Genomic DNA, 8,813 nt, shown 5'->3' with positions numbered 1-8,813 from the left:
GCCACCGGAGGAACGCTGGCTCCAGGCCAAACCCTCCGGCTGGGCGGCTTTACCATGACCGCACGTTCGGTCATTAAGCCGACGATGACCTCTCGGGTCATCGAAAACCCCCTTCGTATCGACTTCGAACACTCCAAGCAGATGGATCCGGCGGAGCTTTCGTCCTTATATGAGCTCCTAGATCGCATCACCGCCCTAGGGGTCGCTACAGACTACGATCAGATTGGGCTTAAACCCGACCAGAGAGAAATCAAATCTCCACCGATCACCCACCAGATAGTGGTAGTCGAGGAGCAAGTCGACAACTCTTCCTCCATTTTAAGGACAGACTATGTCCGGATCTCCAGTCGCGAAGAGCCGGACACATACCCGCGAGGTGAAGCGTCATGCCCTCCGAACATATAATCGGACGACGGGCCTAAGAAATTAGTGGACATCCCGGAGCCCGATTTGCTAAGTTTAGAAGACTTCAGACTTCGGATCCAAAATTGGGGCAGGGTTCAGATTTAAATCCACCCACCCACCCGAATACAAGCACTCTCATGAGCATAAAATAGCAGTCTCAGGAAACGGTCCACCACTTCTGGGCCAGATTCCTTATCAAAAACAAGATTAAAGATTGCCACGACAAGGAAGCGATCTCAGTGTTCCGCAACAATTGCAGAGACGAAGGAATCCTCAACGCCATCAACCGCCGTCGTATCCTACACTTCGCTGACTTGGCAACTATCGTACAGTAGTACAATGCAATGGGAAGCGCCTGGAAAACTCAAGCGGCTCGTTGGGAATCATCGGTCCCCACTCAACCCCTTATTCAGGCGAAAAGGGCGCACCCTTGCAACACGGCCGGTTCAATAGTAAAGAAATACAAGTCCAGTATGGGGCGCGGAACCGTTCTAGAAGGATGGCTCAATGGGCCATGCAAAAAACACGCAACACCGGATAACATACCAACACATAGCCTTAGAGCATGTTGGATACTCCGGCAAGTGGCCAAGAGCGGCAAGGATATCTTCACCAAGAATAACCCAGAACAACACCCCCAGAGGACAATGACCCCAAAGTACTGACGGTCTTCGAGACATTCGCCTCAAACAATAGGCGCAAAAGAGCGCTACGCGGGCTCGCCAAAGTATGTCACATAGCAGCGATAAACCCTTGGAACGACAAGGCTATAACTTTTAATGCCTGCAATGAACCAAAATACAGGACAGTCTGAGCACCAGCCGCCTTGGTCCTCAGTCCAATCGTGGACGGCTTTCGGCTCATGAAGGTCCTCATGGACGGCGGCAGCGGACTAAACCTCATCTACGAAGATACACTCCACAAAATGGAAATAGACATGAGCCGCATTGAGCAAAGCAGCAAGACCTTCCGAGGAATTATTCCCAGTCGGGAGGCACAGTGTGTGGGAAAAATAACACTTGACATGGTATTCGGCATGCCGGAGAATTATCGGTCTGAAGAAATAACCTTCCAAGTGGCCCCTTTCAACAGCGGATATCACGCCCTCTTAGGGCGAGATGCATTTACGCCCTTCCAAGCGGTACCCCATCGAGAATAAAATGGCATAATCACTCTAGTTAGTGATCCGGACATAGCACTCTGCGTCGAGAATAAAACCGCATCCTTGGCCCTCGAGGCATTATCTGAAGCCCTCGCGGCCGAAGAATTAACCGCGCTGCGCTCCACGGTGGACAGGGATGATGTGGTCCTAGACAAATGACCCAAATCCACATCCTTCAAACCAGCAGAAGAAATAGTCAAATTCCAAGTCCATCCAGTGAACCCCAAGAAGACAGCGTCCATCGGAGCACAATTAGACCCAATGGTTGACGCCGCTCTACGAGAGTTCCTGCGCGAGAATTGGGATATATTCGCCTGGCACCCTTCTGATATGCCAGGAATCCCACGCGAGTTGGCCGAACACAGCCTCAATATATTAAAGGGATATAAACCGGTCAAGCAAACACTGGTGCTTTTCCAAACCCAAACGTCAAGCTATGGGGGAGGAGCTAGCCAAGCTAATTGAGGCCAGATTCATCAGAGAAATAAAGCATCTGGACTGACTGGCAAACCTGGTGATGGTACCAAAGAAGGACAAATCCTGGCGGTTGTGCGTCGATTTTAAAGACCTCAATAAAGCTTGCCCTAAGGATCCCTTCCCCCTCCCCCGCATTGATCAAATCATTGATGCTACCGCAGGACACGACTCATTGTGTTCCCTTGATGCATATTCCGGATACCATCAAATCAAAATGAAGGAGTCCGATCAAGCTGCAACAAGCATTCAATACCCCATATGGGCCATTCTGCTTCAACACCATGCCCTTCGGGCTCAAGAATGTCGGCGCCACGTACCAACGCATGATTCAAACATGCATGGAGAAACAAATCGGCAAGACAGTTGAAGCTTATGTGGACGACGTCGTCATAAAAACTAGGCGCGTCGAAACATTAATAGACGATTTACGTCTCACATTTGATAACCTCCGTGCATATGACATTAAGCTCAATCCTGAAAAGTGGGTTTTCGGCGTCCCCACCAGAAAACTGCTGGGCTTCATCGTTTCCAACAGAGGAATTAAAGCAAATCCAGCCAAAATCCGAGCTCTGTCACAATTGGCTAAGCCAACAGACCTTAAACAAGTCCAAAAGCTCGCGGGTTGCGTGGCAGCTCTAAGCCGCTTTATCTTCAGATTGGGAGAAGAGGCACTGCCACTCTATCGCCTTCTACGGCGAACCAATCACTTCGAGTGGACGGATGCGGCAACAGCCGTACTGGAGAAAAAAAACCTTTCTTGCGAGCAACCCAATCCTGGCCGCGCCAAACGTTGGTGAACCGATGTTGTTATACATATTGGCAACACATCAGGTGGTGAGCATCATGCTCGTCGTTGAACGAGAACAGGACAGACACAAATTCCCGCTTCAGAAGCCAGTATACTACGTATCCACTGTCCTTACACCATGCAAATCCTGGTACCCCCATTATCAAAAGATAGCATACGCGGTCTTCATGGCATCCCAAAAGCTCCATCACTACTTCCAGGAGTGTTCGATCACGGTGGCTCCCGAAGTACCACTCAACGACATCATAAACAACCGCGATGCCACGGGCCAGATTGCCAAATGGGCCATTGAGCTCCTTCCATTTGATATTACATACAAACCACGTCGAGCTATTAAATCCCAAGTACTGGCTGACTTTGTCGCTGAATGGACGGAGGCCGAACTCCCTAAAGAGTACGGCGCATATTCCAATTGGGTTATGTATTTCGATGGCTCCAAAATGCTGGTAGGGCTAGGGGCGGGCGTCGTCTTAACGTCACCAACTGGAGACGTCATTCAGTACGTACTCCAAATACTATACACAGACTCGAACAATGTAGCCGAATACGAGGCCTTATTGCATGGTCTCCTGATGGCTGTCTCCATGGGCATACAATGCCTAGAAGTGCGTGGGGACTCAAACCTTGCAATATCTCAAATAAATGGAGACTTCGACGCCAAAGAACCAAAGGTGGTAGCTTACCGTAATGCCGTCATAAAAATGCCGGCCCGGTTCGAGGGGCTCGAGTTCCACCATGTGGCTCGAGAAAGTAATCAGGAGGCGGATGTCCTTGCTTGTATCGGCGCTAAGCGCGACCCCGTTCCACCTAATATCTTTCTGGAAAGGCTTTTTAAGCCATTTGTGGTGTGGCAGGGGGAAAACGGCAACACTAGTCCGGATCCGAACATAACCCCAGATTCCGAAAACACCGACATCATCGGAGGCTCAGCCACCGAAATAACACCGTCGGCACATCTCATCATGGCAGTCATTGCCCCATGGACTGAACCCTTCCTGGCCTACCTTAATAGGAAGGAGCTTCCTGAGGACCAGAATGAGGCCCGCTGCATTGTCCGGCGTTCGAAGGCCTACAAGGTTCATGACGGAGAGCTCTAAGAAAAGCGCTACCGGAGTTCTTCAAAGATGTATCTCCGAGGAAGAGGGGCGACAGCTCTTGGCCGAGATTCACGCCGGACTCGGCGGTCACCACGCTGCAGCTCGGGCCCTTGTTAGCAAGGCCTTCCGTATAGGGTTTTATTGGCCAACGGCCCGAGCAGATGCACAGGACCTTGTCCAACGTTGCGTCGGATGCCAACTCTTCGCCAACCAAAGCCATATGCCCCCACTGCCTTACAAACAATCCCCATCACTTGGCCTTTTGCGGTCTGGGGGCTCGATATGGTCGGACCCCTTAAAGGAGGAAGCCATAAGAGAAAGTATTTCCTGGTCATGGTGGATAAATTCACTAAGTGGATAGAGGCCAAACCAGTTAAAACGGCCGAAGCGGGTCCGGTAATAGATTTCATATCCAGTGTGGTACACCGTTATGGTGTCCCACACAGCATAATCACCGATAATGGCTCTAATTTCATAGCCGATGAAGTGAAAACCTAGTGCGCTAATCTAGGCATTAAGCTCGATTACGTCTTTGTCTATCACCCGCAGACAAAACGGTCAAGTCGAACGGGCTAATGGTCTTATTATGAGCAGCATCAAACCTAGATAGTGCGTTCTTTAAAAGAATCAGACAAGCACTGGGTGGAGGAACTTGACTCCGTACTATGGGGGCTGCGGACCACACCCAACCGCACTACTGGATATACACCTTTCTTCATGGTGTACGGTGCATAAGTAGTGTTACCCTGCGATATTATTCATGACTCACCTCAAGTGCGCATGTACGAAAAGAGAGAAGCCGAGCTTGATCGGCAGGACAACTTAGATGCCCTGGAGGAGGAGCGCGACATCGGAAAGCCCGTTCCGCATTTTATCAACAGCAGGCTTGCAGGTATCAAAGCAGAGAAGTACGGGCCAAGACTTATAACATCGGTGAACTCGTTCTACGCCTGCCGGAGAAGAAAAAGGACAAACTCAAGCCCAAGTGGGAGGGTCCCTTCATCATTGATGAAGTCCTCACCGGAGGAGTGTACCGCCTGCGTGATGCGTCAGACAATCACCTGGAGCCGAACCCCTGGAAAACGGCTGGACTCCGACGATTTTATGCCTAGCGCCGAACTCTGTGTTCGTCTCCTTCCTCCTGTTATTAACGTTATTTTTTTTCTCTCTCTTTTCATTTTTTATCTTTTTTCGTTTTGCTCTTTAGCCCTACGACTTTAGTACGGCTAGACCGTCCTCCCCTGATGCGTACATCTCCACATATGTACGTTCATTATACCTGGGGGCTTCTTGTGCAGAAGCTTGCTATTATCCTTTAAGCATCAAGCTCACCACATATGCGTTTTCCCATATGTACCTTTTCTTCGCCATTATATGCATCGATATGACTTAAGTTTTGGCCAAGCTGGGTTGCCTGGCTCTTGTGCTTATGCCCTACGTTCCCGTTAGTTCGGCTAGGGCATAAAGGGAGCACCTCTGCGATTGTTACTGTTGGGTCATCCGGATGTGTACCTCAAACTGGGTGAAGCCGAAAGCTAGCATTCTTAAGGGAATATTCGGTCGGCGAATTAAAGATGTTTCCACATTCACTCCATTGTGAAACCCCAGAAGTTACTTACTCTGCGATTTTTTCAATCACAGTTCGGACATGCACATTAAACGCATGCACACCCAGGGAAAGGAACCCTTAACGAAACTATTCTCTCTAGAAGATGTTTCTTACATAATGTAATATAACATAACTAGCCGGATACACATTGTTTGTTCAAGCAACTATGACCCCTACGCCTGGTTCCCATGCATATCTCGGTATATTCTACCATTAGGGTATTCGGAAACACTCCGCACCTTCGGGTCCAGAGGTCGAAGCGAAAAGGTCAGCCATGACAATTGTTTTTATTATCCAGCTAGAAGGAAAGTACATAGTCACTCATGACTCAAAAACTTCCTCCTCTATACCGTCCAACAGGCGGTCTCATTTACAATCCTGTTGGGAGTATCTAGCAGCCACCTCTACTTGGCCATATACTAAACTAACGGGAATTTCTTCCCCATTTGACCCTAGCGGCCCGACCCGGGCCATGTGATTCAGATCCAGCTTGGTATATCGTGTTTTTACCATGGCCCAGGCTTCTCGTGCACCCTCTCGGTAGGTTGATATCTTCCACAGTCGGATACGCCACTGCGCTCCCTTGAACAGCTCTAGAAGCTTATCCATACTCCCTGGAGGGGAGTCGGATGGCCATAAGGCCTTGGCTACACTCCGCATTGCCTGCCGAGCTTGCTCGTGCAATTGCGACAACCCTTGTAGAAGATCACTTGATGATCCGGACACCTCCTCTTCGGGACGGCCCGTTAATATACCTGCAATCACAGCTATATTAGCTACTTTTACTTCCAAACTGTTCTACGGTAAATACGACCACATACTGAATATGTCGCCTCACAGTTTTTTGTTCTCCTTCACGGGGTATGCCAGCTGGGCCCGCACATCCTTAAGCTCTTCGCCCAGCTGGGTGTTTGCATCTTGGAGTTTGTTTTTATCCTGTCTGACATGGGTCAAAACCCGCTCGCCTACGGCCTGCAGTCTTTTCGACTCTTTTTCCTCCAATTAATCCAATGATCTTGTTATGAGATAAAACCACAGTGTTAACACGGTTGCTATGCAATAAATGTTTCTCGATGGAGGGAAATATCACCGGAGGACGCCGCTTTGGATTTTTCCAGTTCGACGGTCATTGCGTTCAACTGCGTCTGACACTTTTCTAGCTCTTGGGCTAGCACGTCATTCTTCTTTGTCAGAACCTGGTCATGCAGCGATCCTCAAATCAGTTGTCCCAACTACTTTAAGTCTCGGGGCTACTGGCATATGGTCATCATAGTCAGACGAAGTAAACTTACTTGCACATCTTTTAAATGTTGCTTTGTGGCTCTGTTAAGCCCATCTCGAGCAGCTTGGATATATGCATCAGCCGAGCTGAAGGCGTTAAATGCCTCTTCTAAAAAGCCAGGGTCTTGTAAAACGGCCCTGCGACACAGATGATTCATGGCGCTCCCCACTTCCGAGTTGGTGACGGATACGTCATCCGAATCCTCGATCGAAGGACAGTCCGACGTCACCCCCGCATCAGACCCCATCTTCACGGTAGGATCTGGATCCTGGCTGCGGGAAGTATGGCCGGTCGGACCCCCGGATATAGTCCGGCACACCTTTTTCCTGATACATGATAAACGGAAAGGTCACAGTTGGATGTGACTGCCAAGGTGCATATTTGCAAATTCATACCTCTTTGATGAAGGCTCGGCCGTATCTTCGTTTGCCTTCCTCTTTGAAGGCTTGCCTGGTGTGGGGGATGTTCTCTTCGGAGATGCCCCCGAGGCTGCATGGCGCGCCGAGCGCCTCCCCTTTTGAGCACATGACAGTGCGGTGGGTAAGGAGGAATGAGAAAACTATCTTGGAAAAGGTATCTCCGGATTACTTACATGTGAAGCAGGAAGGAGGCCGGGGTAATCGGTGATGATGGGTACATATGTACCGTCATAGCTCATCTGATAGAATATTCCATCCTCGAGCTCCACAAATATGTCCGGATCTTCCTCATATCCGGGGTCAAGATCTCGGTTGCGATTCTCCGGCTGAGGGGCAGGGTCATGGATCCCCTCGACAGCCTTTCGCCATTCCTGTTATAAGCAGATAATATACTGCCTGTCAAGAATGATTCAGGGACAGGAGTAAAATAGTGGAGCTGAAGCTTACCTAGCTGGGAGGATTATACATGGAAAATCCGTCTCGATGTTGGAGATGGGTGAACTCCTCTTTCTCCCCTTTATACAGCTCGGCTAGTATTTTGGCCAGGGCGGCAGGGGTCTTCGGGCCCTTCCGACCATAGCGTGAGGCGCCGTCTTCCCCGTTATAATGCCACATGGGCATCCCTCTGTATTGGAGTGGCTGGACCCCCCGCGCTATAGAGGTTGCCATTACCTAGAATATTGACAATCCGGACTGGGCAAGCGTCTTAATCTTGCCCACCAGTAGGCTGATCTCTGCACTATCCTCTTCCTCGAGGCTTCGAGGATGCTAGCTATGGCGTTTCTTCAGCAGGGCACTTGAAAACTCGGGGAGGCCCATACGGACGGGGTCGGGTAGAGCGACGTCGTCGATATAGAACCATTCGGAAGGCCACTCTTCGGAAGATTTCTTCAGGGTGCCGGACATGTATCCGGTCCCGGCGATGCGCCACACTTCGGCGCCTCCCACTTCAAAAATTGACCCTCCTTGATTACAAGGGACGAGCCAGAATAGTCTTCTCCATAAATCGAAGTGGGCCTCACAGCTCAGGAATAGCTCGCGTAGAGCGACGTAACCCGCAATATGAAGGATAGAGGCGGGAGTGAGACTATGCAGTTGGAGGCCATAATACTCTAGCAGTCCTCGGAGGAAGGGATGGATTGGAAATCCAACACCTCTTAATAAGAAGGGGACGAAGCACACTCGTTCTCCCGCGGACGGATTGGGGAAATCCTCCGCCTGAGTTTTGCCGTTGAAGGAGGCAAATCCTGCTCGAACAGGGACCAAGTCCGCGGGGGGAAGAAAGCCCTGTGTTTGCAGCTTTTCCAGTTGACTATGGGGTACGGAACATCTCTCCCAATCACCCTTTTTGGAGCCGTGGGGACGAGAGGAAGAGTTGGGAGCGCTAGCCATGTTGGGATGGTTCTTCTTAGCAAGCTCTAAGGATTTTTCATGGGGTCTGGAATGGATCTGAGATCTCTTCTCTTTAAATAGGCGCCTTTGTGGTACGGTCGGGATGGTATATGAAAAAATACCCTGACCTCTCGCATTCGCTCGACACGTGGAAACTGAAGT

The sequence above is a fragment of the Triticum urartu genome, chromosome 6A, assembly GCF_056163025.1.
Source record: "Triticum urartu cultivar PI428250 chromosome 6A, HENAU_Tu73, whole genome shotgun sequence".
NCBI lineage: Eukaryota > Viridiplantae > Streptophyta > Magnoliopsida > Poales > Poaceae > Triticum > Triticum urartu.
This window is presented reverse-complemented; position numbering follows the sequence as displayed.